Genomic DNA, 22,258 nt, shown 5'->3' with positions numbered 1-22,258 from the left:
CTGAAAGATTAAAACTAGCTATTGAGGCTTTAGTCATTTCTCAGCTGCTTGAGGATTCTGAAAAACCTTTTTTAATGTTTTCTTTTATCTTTATCTGAGACCAGGTCATTTTTCAAGGATAGCTGAAACTATTTCAGTGTCCTAGGGAATTAAAAAACACCTGAGGCAACTAGTAAATATTGAAATCTATGAAGTTTATCCTCCTGCCACATGTACTGGCTTCCACATATAAAATCCCTTTGGCTCTGCTTTTGGGAAATAAACAAATAAAACAGTATCTGTGCAGATATTTTCACCAATCAAATACATATTTATAAAAATATATTTTTTCACCTAACCGTAAAAGGATGAAGATTTGTATGCCTGTAAGAGAAATGCCAACTCAGCTATCCTTCCTCTATTAGGATTATATATTCTATATAATCCTAATAGAGGATTCTATATTCTATAAGCATATTCTATAAGGATTATGCTCTATTTAAAGATGAGTTTACTTACTTGAGCATGTCACAATTCTCTTTCACTCATGCCCAACAACAGCTCAGTCCTCAAAGTTTTTTCTAGTGTGATTTTGCAATCATAACTGATGTGTGCTCTTGCCTTGCCAGCCCCATGGAAATTCCAGTTTGCTTTATTAAAACACTTGGTTATTTTGAAAGAAGAGCAGCTTCAGGAATCAACATTTTGATTTTGACCCAATCACCTATCAAGAACAATAGGAAAAATCTTGCCTGAGCAGAGGATATTCCCCTTTACAACTCACTTTCACACCACACACCAACCTAGAATCAGACACCCAGTAAATGTTAGTTGTTTTATGTTTCTTTCATAGTACAATATCTGCTTCATTAAGTGAAGGACTAGGGGAAATGAAATTTAGTGAGAGCAGCAGCGAAAGTAGCAAAGATAGTATCCAAACAAATATTCACAATGTTTTTGCTAGAGAGAAGGCATTTTGTCGGGGTTTGGCTTGAGAATAACTTTTCCCTTCATTAATTTCCTAACCAGATGATTTTCCCTCTTAAAATGTGTGAGATGCTATATTTACAGTGCAGTCTTATATTTGATCTCCAGGGCAGATAAGAAAACAACAGCAAAGCAGTACTTTGTTGGCAATTGGCATCAGCGTAGGTGACTTCTGAGTGTTAAGTATCGTGGTGGGGGAAATAAATCCTGACTTCCTTAATGTTAAGGCAACATTAAACTGGAAGCAGCTGATAGCGGATGGCAGTGTTCAGAGGAACTGGGGATCATGAGGAGACAGGGACTGAAGTAAAATCCAAGACTGTCTTGAAGACGTTTCAGGAGTGGCATAAAGAACTAAAGTTAGGGTAATAAATGAAAGGAAGACCTTTGAGCCTGTCTGAAATTCTTCAGATTGTTCTTCACTGTTAAACTTGTAAGTACAGTGTAATCTTGTGAGCTACACCTCTTGTCTGACATACTGTTAGGTTCCTGTATGCCATGGTTTTCTTGCAAGGCAGTATTCCAAGTGTTAATCCTCAAGTTGCTGCCTGCAGTAGGAAAAGCTTGTGTAGTCCTTCAAATACAGGTTGAAATACAAAACACAACCAGAAGACTGTAAGATGTATCAGAAGACCATACAGCACATGTGCATTAAGATTTGTGCCACCACATTTTTTGGTACAAAGACTAACTGGTGTATGTGTACTCCAGCTCAGGGGAAATTATGAGCAGGACACAGTACTTTAGCTTGCAGGACATATCTTACAGCAGAATTCATTTGCCTGTTTCTGTTTCTTGTCTGAACAGTAACCAAGGCTTGTGAAGGGCTTGGAGAATATGCCCTAGGAGGAGAGACTGAAGGAGCTGGGGCTGTTTATCATGGGGAGGAGGAGGCTGAGGGGAGACCTGATTGCTCTCTTCCAATATCTGAAAGGTGCTTACAGCAGAGCAGGGCTGGTCTCTTCTCACTGGTGACAGGACGAAGGGAAATGGCCTCAAGTTGCACCAGGGTAAGTTTAGGTTGGATATCAGGAAACACTTCTTACAGCAAGGGTTGTGAAGCACTGCAATAGGCTGCCCAGGGAGGTGGTTGAGTCACCATTCCTGGTTGTGCTTAAAAACCATTTGGATGTGGTGCTCAAGGACCTGATTTAGCAGAGGGTTGTTAGGGTGAGGGTAGGATGGTTAGGTTGTGGTTGGACTCGATGATCTTTAAGGTCTTTTCCAACCTGAGCAATTCTGTGATTCTAAGTGCAAGGTGCATGGACAAAACATACATAGAATATTGGGTGCTCTCTCTTTTCATTTTTTTATTTTATTTTATTTTTTTATTTTTTTCCCTATTACTTGATACACACACTTGTAGAGAATTCCTCTGTGGCACTTGTCAAGATAGTGGAGGCTTTGAAGTAGCTCAGGTTATGGCCCGTAGAAGTCAATGTATTGGCTGACGTACTGAACTGTCAACTGTTCCTTGTAGCTGTTCCCGTTCATGCACGAATACTTTGCATCCTAAGAGCTCTTGTAAAATAACATTAATGGCCACATAGTTAAATGCATAATCAAACGGCTCTCAAGAAACCCAGGAATTGCTCATTCTCACCACTTTCTGCTGCCTTTTCCCATCAGCTTAGATCCATCTCCCTCCCTGGGGAAGCAGGCTGTGCTATGTGCTCCGTGTCACAACCTGGGCAGTGCAGGCAGGCTGTGTGTTCAGGGGCCCTTGGGCCATCAGTTCCAGACTGATGCCATCAGTGCCATAAGCAGTTCCAGACTCCATTGCCTGGCTGGATGGTCGCTGGTCCTCTCCAGGGCCACATTCATCCTGCTCCTGTATTATTTGAAGAGTTTCCTTTGTCCTCTTGTTCCATCCTCTGCTTCAGAGCAGCGTGTGAGGGACAATCCAAGAATTCCTAACAAAAACACAGGGAAAAAAAGAGCGCCTCCATTGAAGTTAATAATCAGCAGGGTCCAAATTACCTCTTATTAGCATCTGTTTTACAAATGAGGCAGGGTATAATTTCAGATTTGGAGAGGGACTATAATCAGCCTCCTGAAGAGCTCTGCCTGAAGTACCGGGCTGCTTATTTCTTTCCAAAATCGCACTGCTCCCTCTCCCTCTTGCGCTTCCCCCACCCTCCTCAGCCTCTTTCTCGATCTCTCTGAATAATGCAATTGCTTTGAATAGCCCAGACAGGCCTGCAGATTAGGGAGCCTGTTTGTGGCACTGGGGGCCGGCTGAATAGGTGCAGGAGGCCCGCTTCCCCGGAGAACAAGGCTCTGGGAACTAGGCCAACTGTGAAGAGCATGTGTGGGGAGGGACTGAATAGGCGAGCAGCCGGCCAGCCCATATGTCAGCCTGTGCCACAAAGACTCCTCTGCACATCTACCATGACAAACAGGATTACTGAAGACAATTAATCTGGCACGCTTTATCAAAATCAAGCGCTGACCCCCAGCCTCTCCCCCCAGCGCGCAGCAGATGCCACGCTCCAATTCAATGGAGCTCAAGTGTTCCCTTTTTCGCCACTGAAAGGCATCCAAAGCCTGAATAAGATCGAAGTGGACTAATTGCAAACGCTGCCTGACGGCGATAGTCAAATGAGACAAACTCACCTTTTCTGTAACTTCTAATGGGAAGGCTGGCAGCAGTCCCCCATCAGCTGCTTGGGAAGATGGGGAAGTGTGTAGGGGTGGGTGGCTGCCCCTCCTTGCTTTCTGCTCCTTGGAGGAAGAGAGCATCCCCGTTGCTAGGGTCCTGGGGAAGCCGAGCTGAGCCATGGAGCAATGGGCTGCTGCCTGGCAAAAGCAGAGTGCTGAAGCTTGGTGCCCTGCTGGAAACCAAGTGATGTCTGGGGAAGCTACAAACACCCCCTTGGTGCCCCAGCCTGCCTGTGGGATGTTCTTGTTGGGTCTGCCATGGAGTGTAAACTTGTATTCATCAGGACCAGTTGTCTCTTCCCATCTCCCTCCCATTTGCTTTATTTTATTTACATTTCAACATATAGGGGATTCAAAAAGTCTGCCCGGCTGACCTTAATAGAAAATGAAAAGTACTGTTCAATAAAAGATGGGGTGAAAGTAGGGGAAAGCTAACAGTATTTTATCTTATTGCTTTTGTATTTACCTTACTGCTGTTCAAATAAGCAGCTCAGGTACTTGCAGTTCAACCTGGTAGATAGGGATTTCTGAATTACAGCTTACAGCCAAGTACATATGCTTCTGTATTGGCATCCTTTTGCTTTTTACAGTGGATGAAGGGAAGCATAAGCATAACTGAATGCAGCCTTCAAGGAAGTTTTTTTTGTTTTGTTTGCTCTCTCCAAGTTTTTGAACAAAAGTTGTAGATAGTTCAGTATCAATTTTGGGAAAACCTCCTCTGTTTTATTAAATTGAGAAATACTAACGAATACAATAATTTTCAAGTGAGTGTTTTAGTAGGATATTATCCTATTTTGTAAAATTTGTGCAAATGAAATTATTCAAATAGTTTATATGGGAAATAATGAAAGAGCTTCTCATAATGTTTCAATGCGCTTAAATTTTGCAAGCAGAAAAATAAGCATTTCTCTCTCTCCCTTCCTCTCATAGACATGTTAAAAAAAAAAAAAAAGAAATCTAAAATATTCTGTGTAACTTAATTTTTCAAGTTCTTTTCTGTCAAAATGGGCAGTATTTTGTCCTGGGTAGCATTTGCTGTTCTTCACCATGTAATTTTGTATAGAGAGAGTGTCTAGGTATTAGCTTTACCTACCTCTATGACTTTCCTCAAAACCTGATGCTTCATCAATATGAAAAAATTAAACTTTCTTTTTAAAGCAAGGAAAGCAGAGGACTGGTACCCCCTGTTTGCAGATTATGCATGGAGGAGCACTGGGCTGATAAATAGGTTGACATCTAAAAGCAACCTGTTAGGACTAGGAGCTGCCTGGGCCATGTCCATGACTTCTCTGTCCCTCTGCCCATGCAATGTGCAGTGGTAGCCACAGGAAAGGCTCACTTGTACTCACAGCTAAACTTAGTGTCAAGCAGTGTCATGTACTTTTGAAGCCACAATGATTTATATTTTCCCTGAATATTAATTCTCAGCACAGTGTGTGCCCATTTAATGCAACCAAACTTGAAATAATAACGTGGAGGGCTGACACCTTCAAAAGCCATGGGTGCAGGAAGCGAGCTTCCACTGGGACAGTGCTCTCCTCTAATGGAGAGGAGGATCTTATAAGCAGTGCACTGCTAATGATGCCCCTCTCATCTGTTAATGTTTCTTTTTCCTGTGTACAGAGCATGGGAAGTTTAAATGCTAGTCACAGATGGAGGAGCAGCTGATTTTGATATTACAGTGTTTACACTCTAGCAACATGCTCCAGCGTCTGAGAAATGCACTACTGAAAGTGGGTCCAAGCGGGAAATGAGAAAACAGAGCCAATATTGCTTAAGGCACCCAGCAAAGCCAGCTGTGGATCACCTAGCAGCTCATTGCTGTGATTCTTTGACATCCCGTAGCCCAACACCTTCCAGAAATCAAAGGCCAGGTTCAGTTTTTATTCAGAGTGCGAAGGTCGATTTCTAAGAAGTCTCTTGTAATGAAGTGATACACAGAGTTAGAAGAGCTAAACTGTACCTAATGGCTGCTGTGTCAGCAAGAAAAACCTCGTGCATGAAAGGTGACAGAATGAGCTACAAATACTACTCTAAGAAAAGAGAAAGAGCACAACAAATAGCACGGAAAACTCAATTCACTGCAGGATAAAGGAGCAGCAGAAGAATGAAGTGACAAGGTATTGATCTCAACTACCAGGTCACACCTTTAAGCCACAAGAGGAGGATCTGCCTGTGGAAGTGTTCAATGCTGTCGTCAAAACAGGAGCCCCTGGGTGCATGCTTGCAGGGTGGCAGAGATATAGGGTGATGGAGATGGGGTGACCATAAAGCAGCCAGAGGCTGGGACCTGGACTCGGTGTGAACACAGAGCCCTGGCAGCACTTCTTGCTTCAACAGTCTTATTGCTTGTAATGTGGAGAGGGAACTGTATCACAACTGGTTTGGGAATGAGGAAGATTGTGATCCTTCTGACAGCAGCTAATAACAGTATTTCTCTAAAAAAATAGGGTATGTCTCACATGATTTTTACATTGTGTTTTGGAGCAGTTCTGTAGGTCGCAGTAACTTTATTACACTCCTTTCTTAGAAGTAATGATAGCTAAGATTTTGGAAGGTGAAGCTGATATGATAGCGTTGACTAGAAAATTGTGTTCTTGTTGACATGGGTGTGAACTTCTTCCACTCATTTACAAAAACAGGAGCTTGCAGAAAGACTTGTGTCAAATAACATTTTTAAAATTTAATTTGGTTTGAGGTGAAGCATTCGCTGTTTCCTCTAAGAAGCACTGAATGTGTAATTACAATGTAAGGCAGAAATGACTGAGTCAGGTCTCCAGCCTGTGCTTGCACATATTGACAACAGAAAGAGTCTCCTCTGCTCCAGTGACCCTCAAGGCATTACCACTGCCTTCAGACAGCAGGAGAAAGTGCGACCTACTTTATCCTGGCTACTCATGGCTGTCAAGATGGTTTTATATCCAAATAACAGTGGTCACTGAATTTTTTCTTTAAACCAATATACTAGAAGTCGAGTGAATTGGGTCAGATTGGCAGAATTCTTTACATTTTCCAATCCTCATAGCAAGACAATATTTCTTAAGGCTGAGAAACATGCCTCACTTCTTTATTTTCCCCCTTCCCTTCCCTTCCCTTCCCTTCCCTTCCCTTCCCTTCCCTTCCCTTCCCTTCCCTTCCCTTCCCTTCCCTTCCCTTCCCTTCCCTTCCCTTCCCTTCCCTTCCCTTCCCTTCCCTTCCCTTCCCTTCCCTTCCCTTCCCTTCCCTTCCCTTTCTTTTTTCTCTTTTTTTCCTTTTTCTTTTTCTTTTTTCTTTCTCTTTTTCTTCTCCTGGACTCAAATAAGCCCTTTTGTCTCTGTTGACACAGTATTGTAAACAGTCATCAGAAGATTTTGCTTTCTCTTGAGTTCTCTGCTGTCAGGTCTCCTTCCTGGTTCACACTGAATACTTTAATACTAACATAGGCCTTAATAATTCAGGTGCTTCACATGTAGGAATATCATTCTGTACTGCAGAGTTTCACATCATACACTCTTATTTTGGTCCCTGTGGTGTGCTTCCACTGTGGCTCACAGCAATACTACCAATACATGAAATCTTGGTGTGTTTCACTTTTGATGTTAATACCTTGCTGCATAGGAAAATAAAACCAAAGTGAATTGAAGAAAGGATAAAGATACTCTGGTAGAGTTCACTTGAAATATTTTCCTTCCACAAGAAGCACACAGAATGAGGCTGGACTTTGTTGGCTTAAATATCAAAGTGATTGGCATCTATCTAAACACAACAGATAGCTCAGGCCAGCAAATCTCCAACTTCTTTTGTTTTACAGATTACTAAATAAAGAGGTGCAGATCCTGCCTGAATAATTTAAGCCCAACCGACATGAGGTTTGCTTTCTTATTTGTATTTTAGAAATCTCTTAGAAGCTGCTTTGGGAGCACTACATGTCCGCAGACCCTTTCTGGTTGAGACCACTGTCCCCAGTGTATGGCTTTCAAGCAGTATGATGTTTGTGGCATCTCCTAACATTATTCTTGGCCATGGCATACCAAAGAGATAGAGCAAAGCATGATATTGTGACTATCATATTATTTGCTCGGGACATTTTTATTTCTGTATTTTTGCCCTTAAGCCACTAATCACTGGTAACCTCTGGCTAAAGGACTTTTCAGTGCTCAGAAGTAAACAACAGAATGTTTTTGGTTCAGTTGGAGTTTCAGAAAAGTGAAACAATGTGGGATCAAATTAAGAGAGTTCAGTTTAACCTGAAAGCCAACATTTTCTTTCTGAAGTTTTAACAATATTTTATAACCAAGATTACAGCAAACAATTGTGGAGTTGCAAATCAACACCATAGGTTTAGAATAATTCCAAAATAAGCTGATGATTTACTGGTTATCTTAATTCCTTTCTCTGCAGCCAAAATGATTTGCTGGAATTTACAGGAGTTTGAAAATCAACTCAAATCCTTATCTCCTTAATAAATGCATTTCAGGCAGGAAAGTTTACTTAGCTGCATGATCACATAAGTAAGCAGAAGGATCTTCCTGTCATCAAAGCTCAAGACTTAAATTTGAGAATGATGTCAGGAGGGTCTTGGCAGTGCACCCAGAGACAGCTTCTGGTCTGCAGGAACAGAGCAGGGAAAAATGCATTGCTCCACTGAGCAGAAGGCTGCAAACAGTGAGTTAGTGGGAACAACGCTCTCTTGGCAAGGGGCTCTGTGTGCCCTATCACCACTGCAGCCACAAAGCTATTGATTTTTTATCTTCTGAAGTGAAGATAATGTCCAGTGGGCAGGACATAGGCCTTCCAGAAAGGAAGATGGGAATCTCAGTACAACTTTTACTCATTGACATGATTTTAAAGTGCCAGAGAAGATACACAAACCATCTCCGAACAAGAATGCAGCCCATAGCTGGGTTTCTGAAACCCTGAGATCTCGAGGACAAATGACAAAAATTGAATGCAATCTACACCTATGCTAATTATCTGCCTGTCAATGAGCCCTGAAATGCATTTGAGAGTAAATACCCAACTGTTTTAAAATTCACAGAAAAACTCATTCCAACTTTCTTCACTTTGAACAATAGGAGATTTTGCCTTTTTTTTTCACTTCTGTCTTTTGAATCCTTAAATTGCTATATAGCACCAAGTGAACATTGAGATAAACTGCTGTTCAGATAATTCACTGTCAAAAATATTGAGCATACTTTAGCTGGATGGCAGCAGTAATGGTCTTTTCAAGTGCCGCTGCACGAAAGCTGAGCCTATCAAGACTTTTTGGCAGGCACTGCATTTAACCTGTCATGTTATATATTGTACCAATGCAGCTGAGGATCAGTATAAATCAACTTACAAGCCTGAAGGAAATAGAAGAATGTGGGTTTTTTTTTTGCAACCTATTAGCAACACAAGCATCTAACAGAAGGTGGCAGCATTTTAACATTGTTAAGGCTACCTAAAAAGGGGGAATTAACACAATCTGCATGTCAAGAAAGCTTCTCGTGGTCAGGAGGGATGTGCCTTGAATTTATGGGTTTGATGAAAATATGTGGTTACGGAAAGGCAAAAAGGTGAAGTTTTGATAACTTTTCAGTTTTCATGAAGTAAATGTAGGAAATGGGCAAAGTAGGTTGCAGAGGGAAGGAAAGCAAGAGATGTATTTAAATATACAGCTGTCCAAAATGTCAGAAACAGCCCTCCTGCAACTAGAGGGCAGTTTTGTGGTAGCTCCATTATAAACAATGGGTAAGAAAATATGCAATCCCTAATGAATGATTGGGATTTGATCTCATACCAGTTTCACAGGGATAGCTCTCTTGCTTCCAGGGTAATCACATCTGTATTGTCAGCTCACATCATCTCATCACAAGATTTTTGGCATTTACTTCTTTTTCTTATAATCTCCAGCCTTTAGAACTCAGCAATGGCATGGGAACCCTAGTTTTCACTTCATGAATACCACCAATAAAAACAGTGAGATTTGAACCCTTGTGGTTACTGGAAAAAAGTTCAAAAAAAAAAAAACAACAACCAAACCAAACAACCCATGACTGAAATGCTCTCACAATGCTCAGAAACCAAAAGTGGGAAGAATAACAGAATTTGTATTAAATAAACCTCTAACCTCATAAGATTAGCTTGAAGTCATACATTGGATTGGCCTGATTGATGGTGATTGCTGATAGGAAGCCTGGACACAGCATTGAGAGCCAAGGCAAGTTGCAATGTAGCCTGATGGGGTGTAATTAAGTGCCTGGCTTAGAGCATAACAGTGGGTGTAGAGAGGTGTTGCTCACTTTGGTGAGATTACTTGTTGATTTGCAGCTCAAGTTGTTCACTGAACTGAGGTCCTAACTCATTTAAGAACTAATCCAGTGTCCATTGCAGTTTGATGGTAAAATGCTCAAAATCAGGATGCCTGTGTTCTTAAATGTCTTCTTTTTTTTTTCTTTTTTTTTTAAGCATCAAACTGCTTCAAGTATCACTTGATTCATCTTTCAAGATAGATATAGACAGCATTAAGGAATACCATATTAGCAGCCACCACAGAGATTCTACATCTCTACATGCTGACAGCAGTTAAAGCCTCCCAAAAACATACTACATTATTTTCTACCTTTCCATTCCAATGGATTTTTCTTTGAAATCAGGTAAAAACTGACAAATCTCACTGGGAAGTTTCAAAGTGGAGTAGATACATTTTCCACATTTTGCATATGGAAAAGAAATGTTAATTTTGTAAAGACTTCCCACTGTATTCATCTTGGAAGCCTGACTGCAGTGCAATTAAGGCAGTGGGCAGATTACCAGATGGCAACCAACCATGGGTGGAGTTAATCTAGAAGAGATATGAGACCTTGCAGGGGCTGAGATTTTCAGGGTTTAGCACAGATAACTCTGGGCACAGGCAGACAGTCACACAGTCAAAAATGGTACTGAATAAATTGAGCCCCAGAAAGATTAAATGCCTATCTGGAAGTCCTGGTGAGCTGACAGAAGAGCTGAGGGTAGGATTGTGACACTATTTGTTCTCAGATCTAGCAAAAATATTGTCAGAAAACAATTTCAAATTTCATGCTGAACACCGAGTTGCTGTACAAAGTAATACTCAGCCAAGCACACGCTGGGCAGGAATAGAACTGATTTAATTTTGTTTGGCTTCTTGATGTGTCTTCCTGGAGTTCCTATTTGCTGCATTGTGGGTTAAATACTTAAACAGGAAATCAGCTCCGAGGACCAGCTGACCATGTCAACCTTGTGGAAACATTTGTCCTTGCCAGAACAATTCAAAGAAAGCCTTGTTTCTGGTGCACAACAATAGTAAAAATCTATGGAGAACAATCTGAGTACAGAATGATTTGCTAGAGTGATATCTGTTGCTCAAATTAAAGACTTTTGAGTAAGGATCAATACAGATATCTACACACATAAAGACAGAAAACTCTGCTTAATTTGTATGTTCTCCATACAGGAGAGCAGTCCTCTGAATGAGTGCCTGAGTTATTACATGAATCAACTAATCATCTAATAGAGTGATTGTCTCAAAATTAATCTATCCTAAATTTGACATAACTGATCTAGAATGACAACAATTATAAAAATCACTTCACAAAAGAATGACCTTTAACAGAAGAAAAAGCAAATTTAAGCTAAATTCATTCAAGTGACACATAGGCAATCGAGGAGGGATATCTTTCTTTTTTTCTTCTTGTCATTGTATTAAAATGCCTGCAATATCATAGTTCTGCCAGGCTTACAAATGTCACATTTCATATTTTTGTCAAGGAGTTTTTATTATTTTTGCTGTTAGTCCATGCATAAGGAATAAAACGTCATGCATGACTTCCAGTATCATCATTAACATCTTTAATAAAGTTCATTCCATCATAGCAGATGCATTTTAATTGCCACTTCTTTTAGCTCAGCTCTGCAACGCTGCTTTATCCTGCTTTAAATCAAACTCCCTCTTACCAGAGGTAAGATTTGTCAGTCCTTTAAAGTGTAACATATGAAAACTATCGTTAAGGTCTGTGAATTAGATGGAAACAAGAACAGAACCAATGGGAGGTAGTATATTTCAATGAGGCTTTCAAGAGATAGTGGATTCTATGCTACCTTGTCAATGGTTTATGGGCTGGTTTCTGCTGGTTCCTTGACTAGCAGGGCAGAGGCATCCACAGTGCCCTAAAAGGGAAAAGGGAAAAAAAGGAAAAGGTTAGAGAGATGGGCTTAAAAATAAACAGTGGCAATGATCTGAGGAGAAACAAACTAATTTACTAAATAAGATATCGGAATGCAAGGTAACACACTATAATACAATATAATACAAAACAATCAGAACTGGAGCTAATAAATCATACAAAATGAGAGGATGTAGCTCTTCTCTTCTGGGACTGGAACTGGAACATTAACTCTTTAACTCACTTTAACATGACGTTATGATGTGGAATACCAATAATATAACCAAAAATCATAAAACCATGACATTCCTGCATATGGCAAAGCAAATCAACCTCTTAGTTTGTGGTGATTTCTAGTGATCTCAGGATTGAGATTTTCCTTAGAAAAGACTGTGTGAACCCCTCATAATTTTGTCCAACATGGAAAGTCATTACCTCAATGTGAAACTAACATTTCTCTCCTAACATGGATAGTGGGGGCCTGGTCTGTGTGGGGATCAATTCACACTTTATTTGTTTGTGAGCAGCAGTTGGTATAGCTATGTGTGTGCTAGTATGTAGGCCTGAAGGACCAGATGCAATTTGCCTGGAGTGTGACAACCCTACTTTTGAGCAGAAAGAAGTTAATGCTGTGGGCAGCATTGTCCTCTTTGCTTTCTGATGGGCTTGTGCAGTTATTACCAGGCATCTATGATTGATGCCAGGGAATGCCTTGAATAATGCCTACTTAAAAGTCTATGGCGTGTTGTGATCTTTTATTTTTATTTTCACTTTTCAAGTACTTTGAGCTTGCTTTGGGAGCTATGAGGACTTCACTTTTGTTTTCCTAACTTTAGCAGTTCTCTTAGGCAGACTACCTGAGTTTCATGTTCCAGTCATTTTAAACAAGAGCTGAGCCACTGTAACCTGGTTAGAGCTTCCTGGCAGAATACACAAAGACAGTTCTGTCACTGAAGGAATCAAGGCTGTGGTTGAAGGGGACATTAAGGATCATTTTGTTCCATCCTCCTTGCCATAGGCAGGGTTACCAATTGCTAGATCAGGTTGCCCAGGGCCTCATCCAACATATCCTTGATCACCTTCAGGATGGGGCATCCATAACTTCACGTGGCCTCACTTTTCAAGCCTGTCCAAGTCCCTCTGGATGGTGTCCCTATCTTTTATGGTGTCAACTGCACCAGTCAGCTTGTTGTCATCAGAAATGGAGTACAGGCCATATGAGGAGAGGCTGAAGGAGCTGGGAATGTTCAGCCTGGAGAAGAGGAGGCTCAGGGAAGACCTCATTGCTCTCTATAACTTCCTGAAGGGAGGTTGTAGTGAGCTGGGGGTCGGCCTCTTCTCTCGTGTCATCAGTGATAGGACCAGGGGGAATGGTTTCAAGCTACGGCAGGGGAGATTCAGGCTGGACATGAGGAAGTATTACTGTTCAGAAAGGGTGGTCAGGCACTGGAATGGATGCCCAGGGAGGTGGTGGAGTCACCGAGCCTGGGGGTGTTCAAGGAAAGGCCGGATGTTGTGTTGAGGGACATGGTTTAGTAGGAGCTATTGGGAATAGGTGAACGGTTGGACTGGGTGATCTTTTAGGTCTTTTCCAACCTTGGTGATTCTATGTTTCTATGATTCTATGAAATCTTGTTGACAGTGCCAATCCCACTGTCTACGTCATTGATGAAGATGTTGAAGAACACCGGACCCTGTGGCACATAACTCATGATTAGCCTCCACCTGGACGTAGAGCCATTGGCCACAAACTCTGGCTGTGACCATCCAATAGAATTTTATCCACCAAATAGGCCAGCCTTCCAATTGCTGTCTCTCCAATTTAGATATGAGAATGAGGTGTGGAATCATATCAAAGGCCTTCTAGAAGTACGGGCAGATGACACCTGTTACCCTTCCTTTGTCTACTGATGCCATCACTGTATCATAGAAAGTCACCAGATTGGTCAGGCATGATCTGCTGTTGGTGAAATCATTTTGGCTATCTTGGATCACCTCCTCATCTTGCACATGTCTTAACATCTCTTCCAGAAGGATCTGCTCTATGATACTCCCAGGCACAGAGGTGAAGCTCACTGGCCTGTAGTTCCCCAGGTCTTCCTTTCTCCCTTTCTTAAAAATGGGATTGATGTTTTCCCATCACTGGGGACTTCACCTCATAGTCACAGTTTTTCAAAGATGATGAAGAGCAGCTTGGCAAGCACATCAGCCAGTTCCTTCAGAACTCTAGGATGCATGCCATCTGGCCCCATAGACTTGTACAAATTATGAGTTGGTCTTGGACTTGCTCTGCTCTTACAGTGAGAGATTTTGCTCCCCTGACCCTTGAATAGAGGTTCAGGGACACAAGAGGCAGGGGAAGTCAGACTGTCAGTGAAGACCAAAGTAAAGAACTTATTGAGTACCTCAGCCCCTTCCTCATGTTTGAGGAAGCCAGTTTTCCCTTCTCATTTATCAAAGGGAGTACACTTTCCTTTGCCAGTCTCTACTGACTGATGTATCTAAACAATCTCTTTGTGTTATTTTTCACAACTCTCACCAGGTTTAATTCCACCCGCACCTTGGCTTTCTTGATCCCCTCTCTGAACATCCAGATAGCATCATTATATTCTTCCTAGATATCATAAGATCCGAAAATCCATCTCTGCTTTCATAGCTTACAGTTTCCCTTCTTTTCCCTTAGTTTGACCAACAGGTCCTTGCTCAGCCTCCTTCCTGCCTCCTCTGCTTTCTTTCTTCTGCTGGAGAACAGAGTGCTCTTGTGTTCTCAGAAAGCATCCTTAAAGTGCTGACAGATCTCTTCTGTTCCTTTGTCCCTAAGGACATTTTCCTAGGTGATCTCATCCAGTATCTCTTTAAACTCAACCCAAAGTTCACCCTCCTGAAGTTTGGGACTCTGACACTTCTCTTTGCCAGGCTCACATTCCTTGAGATTACAAACTCGACCAGGGCACTGTCACTAAGTCACAGGCTACCTCCATTCTTAACCTCTTTAGTGATTTCCTCTGCATTGGTGAGTACCAGGTCCAGTAATGCTTCACCTCTGGTTGTTCTGTTCAATACTTGAATCAGGAAATTATTATCAGCAGACATCAGGAGTCTTCTGGATTGCTTGCAGCCTGCCCTGTTGTTTTCCCATCAGATACTTGGGTGGTTGAAATCCCCAACCAGGATGAGAGCCTTTGAGCATGAGATCTCTTGTACCTGAAGCAAGAAGGCTTCTACTTGAATGATCAGCTCGTAGTAGACCCTGACCACCAGATGTCCTCTATTGGTCCAGTCTCTAATTTGAACTCCCAAGCTCTCAACCTGGTGTCAGCTGTTTCTCAGATGCACTTCATCACAGTCTATACACTTCTTAACACAAAGGACAACTCCCCCACCCTCCTACCTTGCCTATCCCTTCTACAAAGCTTGTAGCCTGCCTCAGTCAAAGGCACACACACTCCAGTTGTGTCCCACCACATGCTGTGATGGCAATTTGGTCATAATTTTCTAATTGCGCCACGGTTTCCATCTCCTCTTGCTTTATGTCCCTCGCTGTGTGCATTAGTATAGAGGCACTTCAGATGGGGTATTGGTCAGATTACCTTCCCGGAGGAGCCTTCCCAAAATCTTCTGGGACAATTCTGAAGTTTTCTCCTACTTCTTCCTAAAGTGAGAGTGTTCTTTGTCTTTGTCACTCAGCAGTACATCCCCTTCCCTGCACCAAATGAGTTTAAAGCCCTGGTGATGAACCCAGCTACTTTGCTGCCTAGTATATTCTTGTCCCTCCTGGTCAATTGTGTCTCATCCAACATCAGCATACCTTGTCAATCAAAGCTGTGTCCTAAGTCATGGAATCCAAAGCCCTGGACATGACATCATCTGTGCAACCAACAGGTCTGTCCTCCTGCCTGTATCCCAGTCTCCAGCTTGGAGGACTGAGGAAAGCACTGTCTGCGCTCCCAATCCCTGCAAGGGATTTTCCCAAGAGATGTAAACTCTTTGTTGACATTTTTTAATTTCCCAGTCACAGCCTCCTGTGACACAGCTTGAAAGACCAGGAGAGGTTAATAGGCCCCCAGGAGTTCTGTGGGGATAGGACAAGGGGAGATGGCTTCACACTTAAAGAGAGTAGATTTAGGTTGGATATAAGGAGAACTCCAGAGGAACCAAGGGGTCTTCAAGCAGTTCCTTCTTCAGCTGTGCCACAGAACTTCAGGAGAGATTGCTTAAAGGCTCCTTTCGAATATCACTATAGTTTGCCACTACAACAGAGCCCTTAATTTTGAATTAATGTATTTGACAGTGACTTTCATTACCCTTCATTTGTGGATAGAAATGTGACTGATGTCCACCAGGACACCTAAGCACTCTTCTTGTTCTCAAAGTATTTATCAACAAATCTAATTTTAAAGCTATTTTCTGCATGCCTAATCTTGTAAGTATATTAATATTCTGCCTAATATGTTCTGTATAAGCAAACAGATCAATTTTTCATAAGGTCATAAGTGTTAAATCTGCAAATTGAAGATGACTTTTTAAATGACTTTTTAAAATCTTTTTAAAAGATTTTTTAAATCTTCCCAAAAGCTCCTTTGCTACTTTGCCTGCTTTTCACTCAAATTAGACCATTTTGATAGAGCTATGATGGTAATTAGTGAGGTCAGATGAAAAATAGTCAAGACTTTCTTACACCATGTTCCCTTGTGGAATCAACAAGCAGTGGGAAAAGGTTTAGGGAGAAAGAAGTTTAACTTTCTCAGGTAGTAGGTCTTAGTATATAAAATATGAATAGCTTCATTCTGCACTCAGCTTTGTCATGTTTAGGTTTGTCTTTGCCTGGTCATGTCAGAGTTTTACATCTTAGTTCTACCTCTGTAATTTTGATAAGAGTAAGACTCTTTATTTCCATGGCAAAATGCTGCTGAAGGATAAACTTGCCTTAAGCAAGATAAGTGTCCAAAATTGTAGCCCCATCTGCATTGCAAATGTGAAATGAGGCATCAGGCAGGTTTCAGGTACGCAAACAGTTTTGGTAACTCAAGGTGTTCTCTAAATGAAAACGACTGGCAAATTCACAAAGCTTTCTGCCCACTGTGTCAAAAGAAATCAAAGGACATGGCCCGTGGTGTCTCATCCGAAATGCTGCTCCCCATGAAGAGCACTGTAAGCTTGAGTGCATCGTTTCATTTGCATATGCTGAGACAGTTGGTAACAGGGGAGGCGTCAGTGTGAGCATGGGATTTCTCACCCACTGAGAGAAAGATCATGAAATACGGGGAACTAAGGAGCCAGCAGTTTCTTTACAGAAGTTGGAGTCTGTCTGTAATAACACCAGTGGGATTTATTCAATTTTATTTTTAGAAGATCGTGCTCAATCAGCTCAGTATTTCCACTGGGAGAATATAAAACTGTAAAAATCTGTTTTTTTGTTGTTTTTTTTTTCTGTCTTTTGACAATGGATCCATACATTCATTATGATTTCTTAGGCAGAGCTTTTATACCCTATATAGATAGATGATTGGACTACTCACTGTTCTTTTCCAAAGTCTGTTTGCTATGTTTTTTTTCTAGGGAGCACAGCATTATGTGCTGAGAGGCTATTAGGAATAACAAGGTGAACAAGACAGTAGACTTGGTTAAACATAGCCATATTGCTCTTCCTTACCATGAAAAGCCTGAAAGCTTGATTTGTTTCAGAGATACAGAATAAACCATGTGTTTGCTCCAGTACATTTTAAGGAAACGTGATATATGCACATACTATGCATATATTCTGTACATACATACATACATTGTACTGCTCTATATTATCTACTTATATACATGTATGTATGTCTACATTAATTAGAGCAACTGAGCAGAGCGAGGAGACTAGAGTGGTTCCTGGTTTGAAAGCTGATGGCTGAAATGAAATCTAAATGCAAAGCACAGTGCCTCACAAAATGTCCCAGGTGGGATTAGGCAAACCTTAACTAAGCTTGTTGTTTATATACACTTTGTGAATGATTCTGTGAATCTTAATGCAGTGGTATAAATGTATATGGTGACACACTTGGTTAACTGGTTTGCTTGTCTTCTCACAGCGTTTGAGTGAGCTACACGAAATTGTGAGGCTTGTGATTCTTTCATAGCAAAGACACTTGCAGAGTGCCTCAGGACAGTGTTCCAAATTTGTCCAGATGTTATCTGGGAAGGGACCTAGTGTGGATGAATGCAACTGCAGGCGTGGAGAGCACAACATCCTAGAAAGAGAGAAAAAGGAGCTGTAAAATTGTTTAACTTGCAGTGGTTTGAGTCTAATTGGGGACACCTGGACTTTGTGCTAAGTTTGAAAGAGCCTTGCAGAGATAACATATAGTTCTAGAAAGCAACGACTTAAGACAGTCATGTAAACAGAAAGTGGTGGGTAACCACAATGATGCTGTGACTCTCACCAGTTCTAAACTGGAAAATCATTCAAGGCTAATATTTGGGTTAGACACTGAGGCCAGGAGAGATGATATGTCAACTCTTGCCTGCTTGAAAGTGGCTGGGAAACTAGGATAAATTTTGGGAAGTTGTGGTCTCTAGGACACAGATGCAAAGTACAACCTGCCACCTGTGCTGTCTGCTTATGGGCTCTGTTTCTGCCTCTCTGAAACACTTGCAGGGCTTTATATATTTACTCTAGGTCATCTTTGTTCTTTGTTTCTCAGAAATGTTACTTTTAAAATCTGATAAGACTCCGTGCAAGACTTCTAGATGACAGCTCTCTCACAAGAATTATGGTTTATTTACTCTCTCTCTTTGATAATGGGAATGGTTTTAAATAGATTACCTATCCCACAACAAACACACTCTTGGAGCAGGAAATCAAAGTCTTCAGAATGGGTATTCAAAGAGTGAAAAAAATTAGCAACTACCAGAAGGAAGTTTATAATTATGAAAGCTATGATGCCATTTAAAAAGTTGTCCCAGAGGTAGGAAAGGATTTGCTGAGGGTAACACTAAATCATCTCATGAAATCTCCTGCTGAACACAAGTCTGCTTTTTATGGACCTCGAGAAATCACAGCATCATTATAAAGGTCTCTAGATATGAGCCCAAGGGAAAAAGGGAAAGAAAGGGTTGCAAGGAAACTGGTCAAAATCTCTCAATATACCCTCCAGCATTAAAAAAAGAAAAAAGGAAAAAGGAGAAAGAGAGGAGAGAAAAAGAGAGCAACTTTAATACCACATGTTACAGTTTTTACTGGCACCTTCCATCCTGCACATTTTGTTAACAGTAGGTGTTGTGTCTTTAGGGAGACTAATATACATATGAAAGGATTAGATGCCTCATTTCAACAGCATTCACACAATGAAAACCTATGTGTACAAGGAGGAAAAATATTAGCATTGAGGGTTTCCTGTCTGGGTTTAAGTTCTCATTAGTGTTTTGTCTCTGGATAGACTAGGTCTAAGTGCTGGAAATACCAATGCAAATATTAGAAATAGCATTTCTGTTAACTTAATTGCTTTCTCCAGAACTGATGACCTCGGGTCCTTACCACCTCTCTGTCATTCTGTACTTTGTCTCTTTTCAAAGCCATTGCCACTTCTTGCCGTGGCTTTGCTCACTGAGCAGTGATGTTGATCCAACAGCACGACTGGATTTAGTCTAGTCTCTCTGTGGCTCTGCTGTGCACTTTTCTGTTCGTGTGCTCTTTCTGTGGCAGACTGTGTTCCTCATGGTAGAACCAAAGCCACCATATCAGCAGATACTACGCAGGTATGATTTCAGCAGAACAGACTAAATGAGATTTTTTTTTCTTCAGTTGTCACTTTCTTCATCAGCAGCAATGGAAGGCTACGCTCTGTGTTTTGCTATTGCATACCCTACAGTTTCTTTCCCCTTGATTAACTGGAGGGAAAGTCTCAAGTTACTGTGGAACAGTCACCATTTGTCAGCTGAGTGCTGGAATCAGCTCTGTAAGTACCTCACGATGACTTAAACGAATGTGTTGCAAGAGAACGGTAAGGGCTGGACAATTTTGTCAGGTCCTGTTGACAGGCTGAAGCTTGTTAAGCTGCTATAATTGAGTTGTAACTCAGTCATGTGGCCAAGTCCTGAATTCCAGTGCGAGTGTCCAGAGATGTGTGGTTAGCAGTGGGTAACTGTTCAAAGAAAAGAGCTCTTTGCATGTGTTTGGTGATGGTGTGAGTTTGGCAGAGGCCTCAGACTCTCTGATGAACACCTTGAAGCAGCAATTCTTTCAGCCCAGGCGTATGTGCCATATTGGCTGGTAAAATGAAGGCATGATGTTCCAGTTCTTCCCACAAACTTAGCATAACAAGGGTCCTGAATTATTTTATTGTTATTATTTTTAGCCAGGCTGGGGAGGGGGGGAAGTTTGACAGTAAGGAAGGAAGGTAACAAAAGTAGAAGTAATAATCAAAGATCTGCTCAGAATTAAATAGGTGCTAGTCATGTACATACATCTGAGCTCTATTTAATGACTTGAAATACTACATAATTATATACCTGCCATTTTTTTTCTTTCTTGTTAAAGTCTCACCCACTTTTTTTGTCTGTGAAAAGTTCATTTAAAGCTGTCTCTCCTGTGCAATAGGAAAAATAACAGTTCATTCAACAGTATAATACAAATCCTAGAATGTTTTCAAATTTCTCTCTTTTGTGTGCTTTAAGATTGACAACTATATAATTAAGGATAACAAAAAGAGATTTAACAAGATTTAGCATAACTCAAGCAACTTGGGTAGCAGGGGGAAAGAAAGTCAGGGGCAGATGTGAAATGAATATGTGGAATTACTCATCAGAGGTGTGCAGATCTGGTCTGTGCTGCTTGCTGAAGTCAAAGTGGAGATCAGGATCAGTCTGACAATCAGTACCCTCTCTCATAGAGGAGGCATGCACAGAGATCCCTCCTGAAATGACAGCAGAAGGCTCCAAAGCACTTCTGCTTCTTTGTCTTTGCCTTTTCCTATCCACATTGTGTGCATGGAGTATGACAGAAACGCAGTCTTCCGTGTTCCAGTGTAGAGTGGTGTATAGCATGCTTGACATCATTTATATAAAGAGTGTACTCCTGCTCACTGGTCATCTCAAGGTCCAGTTTCAAGTAAATCCAATGGAAGTCCTATCTTGTGATCCATTCTTTAGAGAAACAAGGAAAAATAGGCTGTGCTTCTTCAAACAGTTCTTCCTGTGGCTGTTCATTCTCCTTCAAATCTCTTCAGTTTGTCTGATTTTCCCTATATGGCTGTTTTTTAAATGCAGTTTCTCAAGATTTTTTCACTTAAGCAAATCCTATTTTTCCCGATAACATTGTCAAAATCTCTAAGCTTATAGAACTATTTCAATCACACTGAGCTATTTGGTAGATATCCATCTATCATTATGAATGTTAAAGAGAGCTTGAAAAGCCCTCCTTAGAAGGACATTAAACCTTTAAGACTGAAAAAGAGGGGAAGTTTCCTGTGGACCTGAACAAGATTCTCACAAGAGGTTCATTATAAGCCTAGCTCTGACATTTTGAAAGTACATATAGCAGACAATCAAATAATTTAGAGCTGGATTCATCCAACTGTCTGAAGATGGATTTTATTTATTTATTTATTTATTGCAAAGAATATAGATAAGGAAATGAGAGCAAAAATCTTAATTCCACATCAAAATTTCCTTCACAAGCAGGGAGGGAAAAAAAAAACAAGTATATTTTCTTACCAACTTCAGTATTCACTTGCAAAGATGTTCTGAGTATTGTATATTTATTGAAATAGAAGACTGGTGAACTCCAACAAAAATAACCCTTCCTGCTTCTTTGTGGGAGCTCGCAAAATGCTGTCTCACTATCTGAAAGTCCCATTGAGTTAATCCATTTAGTGAAATCCTGTCTAGACACGTTTCCATTGCTTTAAATTCCATTTGAGCATAACTCAGTTTCTAATGAAGTTGAAATACAATAGGAAAAGCACAGATGAAAATACGTGGCATATCTGCACCACTGTGAAAACATCAGAAGCTCTACAAGAAAGTGGAAATGCTGAGCCTTAAGCTGCATGCCCATGAATGTTGCTCAAAATAAGCAATTTTTATTTCTTATCTCATTTTCATTGTAAGCTACTGGCTCCAACTCCAAATAATTTCTTTTAAACTCAAGGGCACAGAGGACCTACAGAGCTGCATAATATTTTCCCTGTTTCTTTCTCGTTCCTTTCACATTACTGCCTTGTTAACTTTATACCATTACACTTTGCAACGTCCTGTGTATTTACATCAGTTTTAGACACCTATTTCATCCTCTTTGCAACTGCTGCTTTAAAAATTCCCGTGCATATAACAGATTCACATGTGCTGCCAGAGCAAATGGAACTGCAGACACCGAACTGTCATCCCACCTCATCCAGGGAAGTTCTCCGTGTGGTACAATAGTGTGGTTTCTTGCCAGTGCCTGGCCAATGTTTTGAAGCATGTTGCTCATTTTACCATTTACTTTGCTCTTGTCATCCTTCCTG

General features: G+C 41.0%; 1 long non-coding RNA gene across 1 annotated transcript in view; it reads right to left on the bottom strand.

Moving 5' to 3' along the window:
- Positions 1 to 2,311: 2,311 nt before the first annotated feature.
- The window catches only part of LOC128087949 (uncharacterized), a 37,723-nt gene continuing 17,776 nt past the window's right edge, over positions 2,312 to 22,258 (bottom strand). Inside the window, exons 2-3 of the long non-coding RNA XR_008210087.1 lie at positions 11,710 to 11,778; positions 2,312 to 2,879 (exon numbers count right to left, since the gene is read on the bottom strand). This is a non-coding gene — a long non-coding RNA (uncharacterized LOC128087949). The remainder of the gene's footprint in view (positions 2,880 to 11,709; positions 11,779 to 22,258) is intronic.

Source organism: Tympanuchus pallidicinctus, unplaced genomic scaffold (assembly GCF_026119805.1).
Source record: "Tympanuchus pallidicinctus isolate F22 unplaced genomic scaffold, pur_lepc_1.0 scaffold31, whole genome shotgun sequence".
Taxonomy (NCBI): domain Eukaryota; kingdom Metazoa; phylum Chordata; class Aves; order Galliformes; family Phasianidae; genus Tympanuchus; species Tympanuchus pallidicinctus.
This window is presented reverse-complemented; position numbering and strand designations above follow the sequence as displayed.